This window comes from Tupaia chinensis, unplaced genomic scaffold, assembly GCF_000334495.1.
Source record: "Tupaia chinensis unplaced genomic scaffold, TupChi_1.0 Scaffold143696_1, whole genome shotgun sequence".
Taxonomy (NCBI): Eukaryota; Metazoa; Chordata; class Mammalia; order Scandentia; family Tupaiidae; genus Tupaia; species Tupaia belangeri.
In genome coordinates, this window is record NW_006203544.1 from 116,987 (window position 1) to 131,008 (window position 14,022).

The following is a 14,022-nucleotide window of genomic DNA, read 5'->3' on the forward strand; positions in this document are numbered from 1 at the left end:
CTACTTAAATGTATTTATTTTATTTTCTTGTCTGATTGCATTGTCTAAGACTTCCAGTACTATGCTGAAAAGGCATGGAGAAAGTGAGCAGCTTTGTCTTGATCCAGATTTTAGTAAAAAGCTTTCAGCTTATCCCTATTCAGTATGATGTTAGCTATGGACTTTTTACATATGGCTTTTATTATGCTGAGGAGTGTCCCTTCTATGTCAATTTTGCTGAAAATCTTAATCATGGGAACCAGCAGTTAGCGTAATGGCTATGTCACTGGACTCCCACGTAGTCGACCGCGGTTCGTGTCTCGGACCCGGTGGCTTAAAACTCACACCGGGTGCGTGTGCGTGCGTGCCCAAGATCCCGAGAGGAGAATGGAGGAGAAGGGATTGCGGCGTGACCATCCCTCCTGGGGGGTGATTTCTCGCTTTCTGTCTCTATGTCTCTCTCTGTCTGTCTGGAGAGCGCACGCGCCCTACAGTGAAAATCTCTCAAAAAAAAAAAAAATCTTAATCATGAAGGGATGTTGTATTTTATCAAATATTTTCCTGTATTGATAGATATGATCATATGTCTTTTATCTTTCCTTCTGCTAATATGATGTATAACATTTATTTATTTATTTGCATTTGTTAAACCACCCGGGTATCTCTGGAATAAAGCCTACTTGGTCATAGTGCATACTCTTTTTAATGTGTCATTGGATATGATTTACTAATATCTTACTGAGAATTTTTATGAATGTATTCATCAGGTATCTTGGTCTATAGTTCTCTTTTTTTTGTTATTGTCTTTATCTCTTTTGGGGATCAGAATGTCCATCTTCATGGAATGAATTTGAAAATGATCCTTCCTAAAACCTGAAACTAAAACTACTAGCATAAAACACAGGAAAAACGCTTGCAGACATTGGAATAGCCAAAGATTTCTTAAATAAGACCACTTAAAGGTATAGGCGATTATCCCAAAAATAGGCAAGCGGGATTACATTAGGTTACAAACCGTTTGCAAAGAAAAATAGCAGTAATTAGAATGAAGAGACAGAATGAGAGGATATATTTGCAAACTTTGCATCAGATAAGGAATTGACAACCAGAATATACAGGGAACTCAAACAGCTTACCTAAGAAAAACAAACAAACAAACAAATATAGTCAATCCAATTAAAAAATGGGCAAATGAACTGAACAGACATATATTTAAGAAAGATGTACAATCAAAAAGCATAAAATAAGCATATAAAAATGTTCAACATCTCATTTCATAAGGGAGTTATAAATCAGAATCACAATGAGATAACATTTAACCCCAGTCAGTATAACTGAGATTAAAAAAAAATAAAGAATAATGAGTAGCAATAAGGCTGTGGTGAAAAGGGAACTCTCATACACTGTTGGTGGGAATGTAAATTAGTACAGCCACTGTGAAAACCAATATATAGTTTATCCAAAAAAACTACAAATAGAAAGGCCATACGACTCAGCAGTTTTATTCCTGAATATCTACTGAAAGGATAGGCATACATTCCCTTGGAAAAACACATGTACATTCATATTTATTGGAGCATTATTCACAATTTCTAGGACATGGAGTCAACCTAAATGTCCTAGAAGATGAATGTGGCACGTATATACTGTGGAATATTACTCAGCAAAGAAAAAAATAAAAAAAAAACAATGAAATCTGGTCATTTAATACAAAGTGGATGAATATGGAAGATTTAATACCAAGTGAAACAAACCAGACTACAAAACAGAGGCATTGTTTGTCTCCACTTAATATATGCCAAATGTCTCCACTCTGTAGCAGAAATTGAAAAATGATAAGGTATAAAAGCATGAAGAGCCACTGTGGTTACTAGAGACAGTGTGGAAAGAGGGTGGGCAATGGGGTGGTGAGAGGAAAAGAATCAAAAGGGAAAAACAGCGACATTTGATAGATATAAAAACGAAGCAGTATTTTTGGATGATAATGTGTATGGTAATATCTTTGGACTAATATACACTATATTCATGCTAGGAAAATTTATTTTGTACACTATAAAGATGTACAGTGATTAGATGTAAAAGAAATAAGGAAAGAAAATTAAGGGGGAAAAAAGATCCCACTATTAGAAGTCATTTGAACAAGCATTAGAAGCAATGGGATGCTTATAAAAAGAAAATACTGAGGTAGAAACATTTTGACGCATTTGTTAATGTTCTATTTGGTTAAATCTTAGTAAATGAGGCGAAGAGAAGTAAGCAAGAGCAGATCACATGAGCCCTGGCCATAATTGGCTATATAGTTTTTCTTACCTAAGTGCAATAGTAAAGGTCTGGAAAATTTTAAGTGGGAAAGTAGCATAAAATGTGTGTATGTATAATATTTTTTAAAATTTTTTTGCTTTTTAGGTTTTTGCTGTAGGGTTTATGAGTTTGGCAGGAGAAACAGACAAAGGGACAGTAAGAAATCACCCCCTGTACCTTAGGGTGGATAGTCATGCCACAATCCCTTCTCTTCATTTTCCTCCTGGAATTTTGAACATGTAAATGCATATGCCTGATATGATTTTCAAGCTGCTGGGCCTGGGATTGAACCATGACTGATTATGTGGGAGGTCAGTGCCTTAACCATCATGCAACGTGATGGCCCCAATAATGTATACTTAAAAAAAAAAATCTAACTGTGCTGTGGTGATTCCAATAAAGTAAGAATAGAAGCAGGACAAATATTTTGGATACTGTTGAAGTTCCAGTCAGTGTTGGTGGCAATTTGGCTTAGGAGATTGGGGTAAATAAAGAGAAAACAGTTCATAGTACCTTTTCACAGGAGATTTGAAAGGACAAATAAATGGGCTAGAATTTAATACCAAGTGAAACAAACCAGACTACAAAACAGAGGCATTGTTTGTCTCCACTTAATATATGCCAAATGTCTCCACTCTGTAGCAGAAATTGAAAAATGATAAGGTATAAAAGCATGAAGAGCCACTGTGGTTACTAGAGACAGTGTGGAAAGAGGGTGGGCAATGGGGTGGTGAGAGGAAAAGAATCAAAAGGGAAAAACAGCGACATTTGATAGATATAAAAACGAAGCAGTATTTTTGGATGATAATGTGTATGGTAATATCTTTGGACTAATATACACTATATTCATGCTAGGAAAATTTATTTTGTACACTATAAAGATGTACAGTGATTAGATGTAAAAGAAATAAGGAAAGAAAATTAAGGGGGAAAAAAGATCCCACTATTAGAAGTCATTTGAACAAGCATTAGAAGCAATGGGATGCTTATAAAAAGAAAATACTGAGGTAGAAACATTTTGACGCATTTGTTAATGTTCTATTTGGTTAAATCTTAGTAAATGAGGCGAAGAGAAGTAAGCAAGAGCAGATCACATGAGCCCTGGCCATAATTGGCTATATAGTTTTTCTTACCTAAGTGCAATAGTAAAGGTCTGGAAAATTTTAAGTGGGAAAGTAGCATAAAATGTGTGTATGTATAATATTTTTTAAAATTTTTTTGCTTTTTAGGTTTTTGCTGTAGGGTTTATGAGTTTGGCAGGAGAAACAGACAAAGGGACAGTAAGAAATCACCCCCTGTACCTTAGGGTGGATAGTCATGCCACAATCCCTTCTCTTCATTTTCCTCCTGGAATTTTGAACATGTAAATGCATATGCCTGATATGATTTTCAAGCTGCTGGGCCTGGGATTGAACCATGACTGATTATGTGGGAGGTCAGTGCCTTAACCATCATGCAACGTGATGGCCCCAATAATGTATACTTAAAAAAAAAAATCTAACTGTGCTGTGGTGATTCCAATAAAGTAAGAATAGAAGCAGGACAAATATTTTGGATACTGTTGAAGTTCCAGTCAGTGTTGGTGGCAATTTGGCTTAGGAGATTGGGGTAAATAAAGAGAAAACAGTTCATAGTACCTTTTCACAGGAGATTTGAAAGGACAAATAAATGGGCTAGAAGAAGGGTATATATTAGTTAAAATATTTTCAAATGCAAGCAATAACGTGTCTAATTGAAAGAGGCTGTCTTCACCTCTATAACAAGAAAGGTGAAGGGAGATATTTTTAGATTTAGAAATGCAATAAGAGATCCTGGGTTTTTCTGTCTTTTTACATCTCTGATGGTCAAAATTACCAGGTTGGTTGTTAGACTTGTTCCCTCATGACCAGAGATGGCTGATATAGGTAAATGTATTTCATGTATCCATGACAATTTACAGAAGGTGGAGGGCGAGATCACCTCTCTTTTCTTCTATATTCTCCTTTCATAGGAAAGGTTTTTCTCCAGAAGCTCCAGTGCATACTTGGTTTTAGGACTTACTGGATGTGACTGAAAGCCAAATTCATGTTCCGGGATAAAGGGAGATGAAACATGACTGCTCTGGCATTTTAGTATCTCTAAACACCATATATGAATCTAGTTGATATAAATATCTGAGCTCTCTCTCTGCGCGCGCGCGCGCGCGTGTGTGTGTGTGTGTGTGTGTGTGTGTGTGTGTGTATATATATATATATACTTAACATTTATTAAATTACATATAAGGAGTTAACACTCTAGGATGATAACACATACATGATGAAGGCTATATCTACATAGAAATAATTTATGAGAAAAACAATGCAATTAAGAATGTTTTATTGAGGGTCAAAAATTGCTCTAGGGACAAGCAGATGGAATAAGGGTTATGTTGCTGGACTCCCATGTGGTTGACCATGGTTTGAGTCCTGGACCCAGTGGCTTAAAATTCATGCTGGGCACATGTGCATACACACTCGAAATTCTGAGAGGAGAATGAAAGAGAAAGGATTAGAGCATGGCCATCCCCACTAGGATGATTTTTGGCTTTCTGTCTCTCTGTATCTCCAGTGAGCACACATGACCTATAGCAAAAATCTCCAAAAAAAAAAAAATTAAAAAAACGCTCTCTAAAAAAAATTAAATTGCTCACATCATGTAACATTTCTAAGATATACCAGAGTTGAGTCATATTCTACACATAACTTCAAAAACAGTTAGTGATATTTAGAGTAATCAGAGAAGATTTTTAAATAGGATTTTACCTCAGGGCATGTGTGCTCATCAGAGAAAGACAGAGACAGTGAGAGGGAAAGTGAGTAATCGCCACCCAAGGGTTATGTCCACACTGCAATCCTTTCTCCTCCATTCTCCACTCAGGAACTTGGTCACGCACACACACATGCACGGTAAGACCTTCAGGGCACCAGGTTCAGGACTTGAACCACATTGGTCATGTGGGAGTCCAGCAACATATCCGCTATGCCGTCTGCTGGCCCCAGAAAAGACTTTTGTAATGTTTCCTAAATGAGAGGTAAATTTGCTTACAATATATCATTAACATAAATGTTTAAAGAAGAGATAAATTTTACTCTTCATAGTCAAAAGATCATGACCAAGATACAATTTGATTTATATAGTATTAAAATTATAATATATGCAAATAGAGCTGGTTTAAGAGTTAATTAGTGGGTGATAAATGAATGAGTATCCTCCAAAGTGGGAAGTTCCCTACTAGCCTTGATCAAGCTTAGACTGAATGGAAAAAGATTGTTTATAGACAATAATCAATATATTCTGTTTATTTGGCACTGGACAAAGAGAAAAATACAAAATTTCTAAACTATTTACTAGCATTGTACTAGGAGACATCAAATAACAGGAGAAATTCTTAGGCTTTCAATTAACCTGGTACATTTCCACTAGTTACTTCTGCAGATATCTGTAAAAGGTGGAAATACTCCAAAAGTGAAGCTTTTTTTCTGAGAACTGCTCTAGAACTGAGAATTGAATTCAATAGTAATAAAAGGACAGTAATTCAAAAGTTATTTTCAAAAAAGAAAGAGAAAATTTCCTAACTGTTCAGAGTCTTATTCTCATGGCAGAAGAGAAAAGATTTCCAAATTAAAGTGTAAACTGTATTGACATAATCTCTACTACTCATACATTACTTGACTCTGTATTCTTAAAATTTATCCCATCCAAAATAATACAAACGGGATCAGCAGTTAGCATAATGACTATGTCGCTGGACTCCCACATAATTGACCATGGCTCGAGCCCCAGATCTGGTGGCTTAAACTCACGCCGACTGTGTGTGCGTGCGTGCCCGAGATCCAGAGAGGAGAATGGAGGAGAAGGGATTGTGGCGTGGCCATCCCCTCTGGGGGTGATTTCTCACTTTCTATCTCTCTGTCTCTCTCTGTCTGGCGAACACACACACCCTATAGCATAAACCTCTCCAAAAATAATAATAATAATAATAATAATAATAATAATAATAATACAAACAGCCAAAACACAGTACTCACACATCTTCACACGTCCCTAGAAATGAAAACAAAAATCAACAAAAATTGACCCCTGCCTTTTTTTTTTTTTTTTTTTTGCTATAGGGCGCGTGCTCTCGCCAGACAGACAGAGAGAGACAGAGAGACAGAAAGCGAGAAATCACCCCACAGGGGGGATGGTCACGCCGCAATCCCTTCTCCTCCATTCTCCTCTTGGGATCTTGGGCACGCATGCACACATGCCCGGCGTGAGTTTTAAGTCACTGGGTCTGGGACGTGAACCGCGGTCGACTACGTGGGAGTCCAGCGATATAGCCATTACGCTAACTGCTGGTCCCAACCCCTGTCTTTTAACAATACATTAAACCACATATTTAGAAGACATTGTTTTTCCAACTGAGCAGAAACATGTATTGCTTTATGAATTCTGTTAGTTACATTCAGTTGTGTTGGATAGTCAAACTTTATAACATAGAACTTTTATGGCAAAATTACACACAGAAATAATTTATTTCCATGTGAAATGCTAAAATCCGTTGTGGTAAACGGGTCAAAAGCGCTGAGAACAGAAGTATTTACTTCCTTGAATCACATACTGCCCAGATATTTGGTGGTAGGCCCTGGGGAGCTCCAGGCACTGGAGTTCTTTCTTTAATCCTTGTTTATTTTTAAACATGAGATTATGGTTACCTCACTCTCATATGCCTGAACAAGATCATCAAAGCTCTTACCTTCTGACCTTTAGACTAATTTCTAGAACTATTTCTAGGCAAATTACTCAGTTGTAATTGGGTATTCACTGTTTCTGAATATTTTCTCTCTAATATTTTTAACTTACATGGCATGAGACTCCTGTCATACACTTGAAAAAGGAATCTTTATATCTTATTCATTAAAATTCACACAAAAAAAGAACACACACACACATGGCTGATGTGTTTTCTTTTTTTCTTTTTTTTTCTAAGAGATTTTGGCTATAAGGTACATACTCTCACCAGAGACACACAGAGAGAAAGAGAGATAGAAAGAGAGAAAGCACTCTCCAGAGGCATAGTTATGCTACTATCCCTTCTGCATTTTCCTCTTGGGACTTGGGGTGTGGATGCACATGCACCTGGTGTGCCACTGGATCTGGGACCTCAACCATGGTCAACCATGTGGGAGTCCAGTGCCACAACCAATATGCCACCCACTGGCCTCATGTTTTTCAAGTTGCTGGGTCTTAGAGTTGAACTGCGTGGTTGAGTTTATGAGATCTAACTGCTTTAGTCACCACATCACAAGCTGGTCCCCCAAGTTGATTTTTTATAGCTAGTATTCTTTTGTTTCCAAAAAGGGTAATAATTGCTATGTAAACCAGTGCATACTTGACCTTAGGACTTACTGGACGTGACTGAAACCCAAATTCATATTCTGGGGAGTTTTTTATACAAATCAATATTTTTAACTAAATAATTCTGTACATTTATGCGTTCATGGAGTGCAATATGATGTTTTGATCTATGTAAGCTGAAAAAGTGAAGCATCTTTCTGAGCAGCTTGGAATGTGAGGTCCATTTATAGATTAATGACCCTTGGCAAAGCATGAGCCTAGGTGTTGGTTATTCCCATAACAACATCAACTAATCTGCAAAAGGTTATGGATTCTTACAATATTAACCCTATGCTTTCTTTATCCCAGTGTTCTCTAGTTCATGATTTAAAGTAAGGTAAAGACAATCAGTTGCCTGATTGGAACAAGAAGCCCCAAATCTGAGGGGGTTGTCCATAATGTTACTGGTTCAAAGAATGCACCTGAGGCCTAGCAGAGGAAAACACAAGTTTATGACTTATATGAGCAGGACAGGATATTCTGCTGATATCCAAGCAGGGAAGGTCTGTGCCATCATTGAGCACAGGCTCATTTTATAAATGTTAAGAACAAAACATTCATAAATTAATTAAAGATTAATGCAGATTCCCTGTCACCAAGACAGAGATTTGGTTTGTACATACATTGTTTGAAGGTTATAATAAAAGTTTAGCTTATTGATTAATGGTCTTTTTAGGGTTCAGTGTCCCTAATCTTATGATGTTCATGTGAGAGGGGTGCACATACCTCAAGAACTGCCCAGGCTACAAGGCAGTTCCTTGAAGCAGGAGAAAAAGATGCTCACAAGACCCAGCCGGACCAGCAGCTACTTCAGAGAGATAAGAGAGAGGAGGGAGAAGGTAGACTCAACAAATGGAGTCTGCCCTCGACTAATGGAAATTTCTGCTAAAAAGTTTGTTATGTCCCTTCTTGTTGTCTTCTTTTAGAATAAAATTGACTTTCTCAGTGTTTATTTTCAGTTCTCATACTTCTGAGCAATCCGAGTTTGTTCTTCTGAGTGATTTGCCGTATGTCCTGGTTCTAATAAACCACTTCTAGTTCACCTCAGCCTTCTTACTCAGCTGACAACACATGGCAGAAAAAGTCTGTGATGCTAATTAACATACCATCTTACCAATTTTTCATTCTTTGGTTATGAGAATGTTAAAAATCTATCATTTTGGGACCAGTGGTTAGCATAATGGCTATGCCACTGGCCTCCCATGTAGTCTATCTCAGTTCAAGTTCTGGACCCGGTGGCTTAAACTCACGCTGGGCACATGTGCATGCATTCCCAAGATCCCGAAAGAATGGAGGAGAAGGGATTGTGGCGTGGCCATCCCCCCTGGGGAATGATTTCTCACTTTCTGTCTCTCTATCTCTCTCTGTCTTTCTGGTGAGAGAGCACGTGCCCTATAGCAAAAACCTCTCAAAAGAAAAAAAAAAGAAAAAATCTATCATTTTGTCAATTTTAAAATATATACCATTGTGGTAGTTAAAATGCAGTGCAATAGACCACAAAATTTATTACAGCCACTCCTCACATAACAACTTACCTGTTTAACAACTGCTTGGACTTAGAATCAGTTCTCCTTTCTGTGTTTGTCTTGTTCCTATAGTTGGTTAGTGTTCACAAGCATGTAAAACTATGTATTTCATTTATAAATGTATACTTCATTGTGCGCCATAGTAGTATTCAGAATAAATAAAAACAACTACAGGCCAGCAGATGGAGTAGTGGTTAAGGAGCAGGACTCCCACTTGGTTGAACATGGTTCAAATCCTAGACCCAGCAGCTGAAACTCACGCTGGGCACGAATATATGCATGCCCGAAATCCTGAATGAATGGAGAAGGGCTTGTGGTGTGTCCAACCCCCCTCAGGAGGTGATTTCTCACTTTCTCTCTCTCAGTCTCTCTGGCAAGTGCATGTACCCTATAGTAAAAACCTCTTAAAAGTAAATAAATAAATAAATAAAAGGAAGAAAGAAAAGGTTGTGCCAGATTTATATGAGCGTATTCTAGTGTGTCTTGGCACTTATCTAATATATGATTTTTTGTATAGATACAATTACTTTTTTCTAGTGTGGTTTTGCATGATATCTATTGAAAAATACATACCCAGAGCTAGTAAGTGGCATAGTGATTAAGGCGCTGGACTCCCACATGACTGACTACAGTAGGAGTCCCAGACCTGGTGGCTTGCTTTCTCACTTTGCGTCGCTCACTCTGTCTCTCTTTGGTGAGCACAGGTGCCCTAGAACAAATTTAAAAATAATAACAATACATTTTAAAAATTTAAAAAACAATACACATTCTATGATGCCATGACATACCGGAGACATCTGCCTTTAAGCTCCTCCTCTATAGACCAATTCACTCAATGACCTAGTCGTAGGAGTGAAACTCAGTCTTTAAGGAAGGAGTGCCTGTATTTAGGGTGACTCTAACAGTTAAAAACTCTCAATTTACTGAGCCAAGGAGATGATTATAGAAAGGGAAATATGGACTAAAAAGGAAAAAGAGAATTTATAATTTTCAACCTAGGCTGGTGGTCAACAAAAAAGCAGAGATTTTTTTTTAAATGAATGCACTTTTTTTTTTTATTTTTAAAAACTTAATTTTATTTGACCATAGAGAAATACAGAGAGAGAGAGAGAGAGAAAGTGCGAAAGCAAGCCACAGGTCCAGGACTTAATCCCTTCTCTGCCATGTGGGAGTGTCCAGCGCCTTAACCACCACGCCACCTGCTGGTCCCAAAGCAGAGATTTTGGGGACCAGGAGATAGCATAATGGTTACATCACTGGACTCCCACATAGTTGATAGCAGTTTGAGTCCTGGAACCAGCAGCTTAAAATTCATGTCGGGTGCGTGTGCATGCGTGCCCAACATCCCGAGAGGAGAATGGAGGAGAAGGGACTGTGGTGTGGCCATCCCCCCTGGGGGGTGTTTTCTGGCTTTTTGTCTCTCCATCTCTCTTTATCTCTCCAGTGAGCACATGAGCCCTATAGTAAAAATCTCTCAGTAAAATAAAATAAAATAAACAGAGGTTACAGAAGACATGTTATTCAGTGTGCAGGGTACATACAGCATAATGAGGCCAGTTATTCATGAGACATCCATCTCTTACTATTTTGAACAATGAATGACATTCAGGTGGAAAATAGAAAAAATGTAAATTTCCTGAGCAAAGGATAAATGAAAGCTGATTGATACACTCATTTCAATGTAAGTCAGATAAATATTTGTTTATTATGTAAGAGTCATTCATTTACATTTCTTATTTATAAAATTCTCTTTTGATTTCAAATCTTTTAGATACTAGGGGAAAAACACACTCATTTTTTTTTTCTGCCAAACTGTGACCTTTTAAAGTAGAATATCCCATGAGGATGCCTGTTTTCATAATGTTCATTTTGGCTTCTTTACAATGCAGCTATAAAATAGATACAGAAATGTGCCCGAGTCTGTGCATGCTTACATATGCCAAGTTAGTAGCTTAGCTCTCTAAAATTTCCTCTAGTAAGACAAGTAAATCGTCCGTCTACTCTCATTTGCCAAGTACGGTATCTTTTATTGGTAACTAAATAAAAGGAATTTCTGCTTTAGAGGGAATGAAGTGCAATTATGAGTTATTGTGGAACAAGTCACTTTCTGATTGACTATAATCAAGTCAATAATGCATTCAATTAGATTTTCTTAGGGCCATTCAGCTAAGAGATCATCTTTATGCCAGACCTGTGACTCTTCACCAGTGGGGAGTCACCTGAAACTCACGGAAAGAAGTACTTGAGACACAAAACGTTGAGTCAAGAGCGAGAGGGAGAAGCCACCAGAGACGTGACTCCTGAGGTGGATTTTCTTCTTCTATTTATTTGTAGAGGAATAAAGAAACAAGCTTGTTCATCATTTTCAGAAGTTACAAAGCACTAAGGGTAACTGTGTCAGCAAACCGAAGTATGATAAAGGGCAGGATATAATGTCTTTTTTTTTTTTTTTTTTGAGAGGTTTTTTCACTATAGGGCGCGTTCGCTCACCAGACAGACAGAGAGAGACATAGAGACAGAAAGCGAGAAATCATCCCCCAGGGGGGATGGTCACGCCGCAATCCCTTCTCCTCCATTCTCCTCTCAGGATCTTGAGCACATACGCACACGCGCCTGGCGTGAGTTTTAAGCCACTGGGTCCGGGACACGAACCGCGGTCGACTACGTGGGAGTCCAGCGACATAGCCATTACGCTAACTGCTGGTTCCCAGGATGTAATGTCGTTTTAAGCTCACTCACAGGGGGTAGGTCTGAGAGAAATGGGAGTCATGTCTGGGCTATGAAGATAGCAACAATCACAAGGTCCTCGATCACTTGCGAGCCTGAAACTAGGGATTCCCTTCACTCAGGAGGCTTGCTGTTGTTTGCAAGCAGCAGGAGAAGGGAACATTCGTTCACCAGCGTTTGTGCTTAGTTTTCATACAGCATCGGCCCTGGACATTTCTTCTCTCATTAAACTGGAGTGCTTCCAGGGACCTATCAGAAATTGTTTATCCATGCAGTTTTATAAGTAATAGATTTTTGCTGTTCTCCCACAATACCCATGCATTAACTGTGAAATGGCTTGTGCCCCATGCAGGACCACTTCACTTAACTGTTCCAGGATGCAGTCTGCGTGGTAGTTAATACAAGTGGACCAGCGGAGATGCACAATGTGGCCTTGGCCCTGAGTATTGCCTTTCTCTCTATGAGACTTAAATTCCCCACTTCTTGAGCTTCAAAAACAAACAAACAAAACAAAAAACCCAAAGCTTCTTTTTTCAACGAGAAAAAGAAAGACAAGCCCCCTTAACAGTGTTTTATGCCTCAATTCCCAACCCTGCCCCAAAATTTAAAAAGAAAAAAAAAAAATAACTTCCCAGCAAGCTAGGATCAAGAGCATGTACAGGTGGACCAGGGAACCAAACCCATGATCTCCATATATATCCAACCTCGCAAAAGCAGCATTACTGCTGTGATGCTGAGCGCACCTAATCGCTACCTTCTTATTAACATTAACCACGGCTCTCATTGACTTAATTCTTCCACCACCTAGAAAAGCTCATTTTATCTGTTGTCAGCAAGGACAAATTTAAATATGAGTAATATCTATCTAGGCTTTTAGAATACAAGCTTGTTTGACAGTGGAATGTTTATAGTTTACCAGGATAACATGATTCAAACTCCCATTTCTTTCTTATCACTCACTTTAAGGATAAAATATTTCTTTTGTAGGGAACCAGCAGTTAGCATAATGGCTATGAAGCTGGATTCCCACGTAGTGGACCGCAGTTCGCGTCCCGGACCCGGTGGCTTAAAACTCACACCGGGTGCGTGTGCGTGCGTGCCCAAGATCCTGAGAGGAGAATGGACGAGAAGGGATTGCGGTGTGACCATCCCCCCTGGGGAGTGATTTTTCACTTTCTGTCTCTATGTCTCTCTCTGTCTGTCTGGCGAGTTCACGCACCCTATAGCGAAAACCTCTCCAAAAAAAAAAAAAATTTTCTTTTGTAAAAAATTGCTATAAAATCTGCACACTGAAAACTGAAATAGTAGATGTGATCAGAGTTATGATTTTTCTATACCATCTTGTATGGTAGGTTATTGGCAGTTTCTTAACCACTCAAGAAAAGTGAAAAAAAATAATAAAGCAAGTAATGTCACATTAGATCTGCCATTGTTGCTCAGTAAAGAGAAGAATGCCCATTATTTTAACTTTATCAACTTCATTAAAAAGAGATTCAATTTGGGACCAGCAGTTAGCGTAATGGCTATGTCGCTGGAATCCCACATAGTCGACCACGGTTCGTGTTCTGGACACGGCGGCTTAAACTCACACCGGGCACGTGTGCGTGTGTGCCCAAGATCCCAAGAGGCGAATGAAGGAGAAGGGATTTTTGTGTGGCCACAAAAATCACCCTGAGGGGTGATTTTTCGCTTTCTGTCTCTCTGTCTCTCTCTGTCTTTCTGGTGGCCCACGTGCCTTATAGCAAAAACCTCTCCAAAATAAAAAGAGATTCAATTTCTTTATACCTTTGAGAATCAGTTTCTTGGGGGACCAGCAGGTGGTGTGGTGGTTAAACACTGGACACTTCCACATGGCTAACCACAGTTCAAGTCCCGGACCTGGTGGCTTGCTTTCTCGCTTTCCCTCATTCTCTCTCTCTCTTTCTATGTGTGTATGCCTCTCTCTGGTCCAATTAAAATAAATAAATGAATAAATAAAATTAAATAAAAAACAATTCTTTTAAAAAAAGAGAATAATTTTCTTTTTTAGAGATTTTTGCTATAGGGCGCGTGCGCTCGCCAGACAGACAGAGAGAGACATAGAGACAGAAAG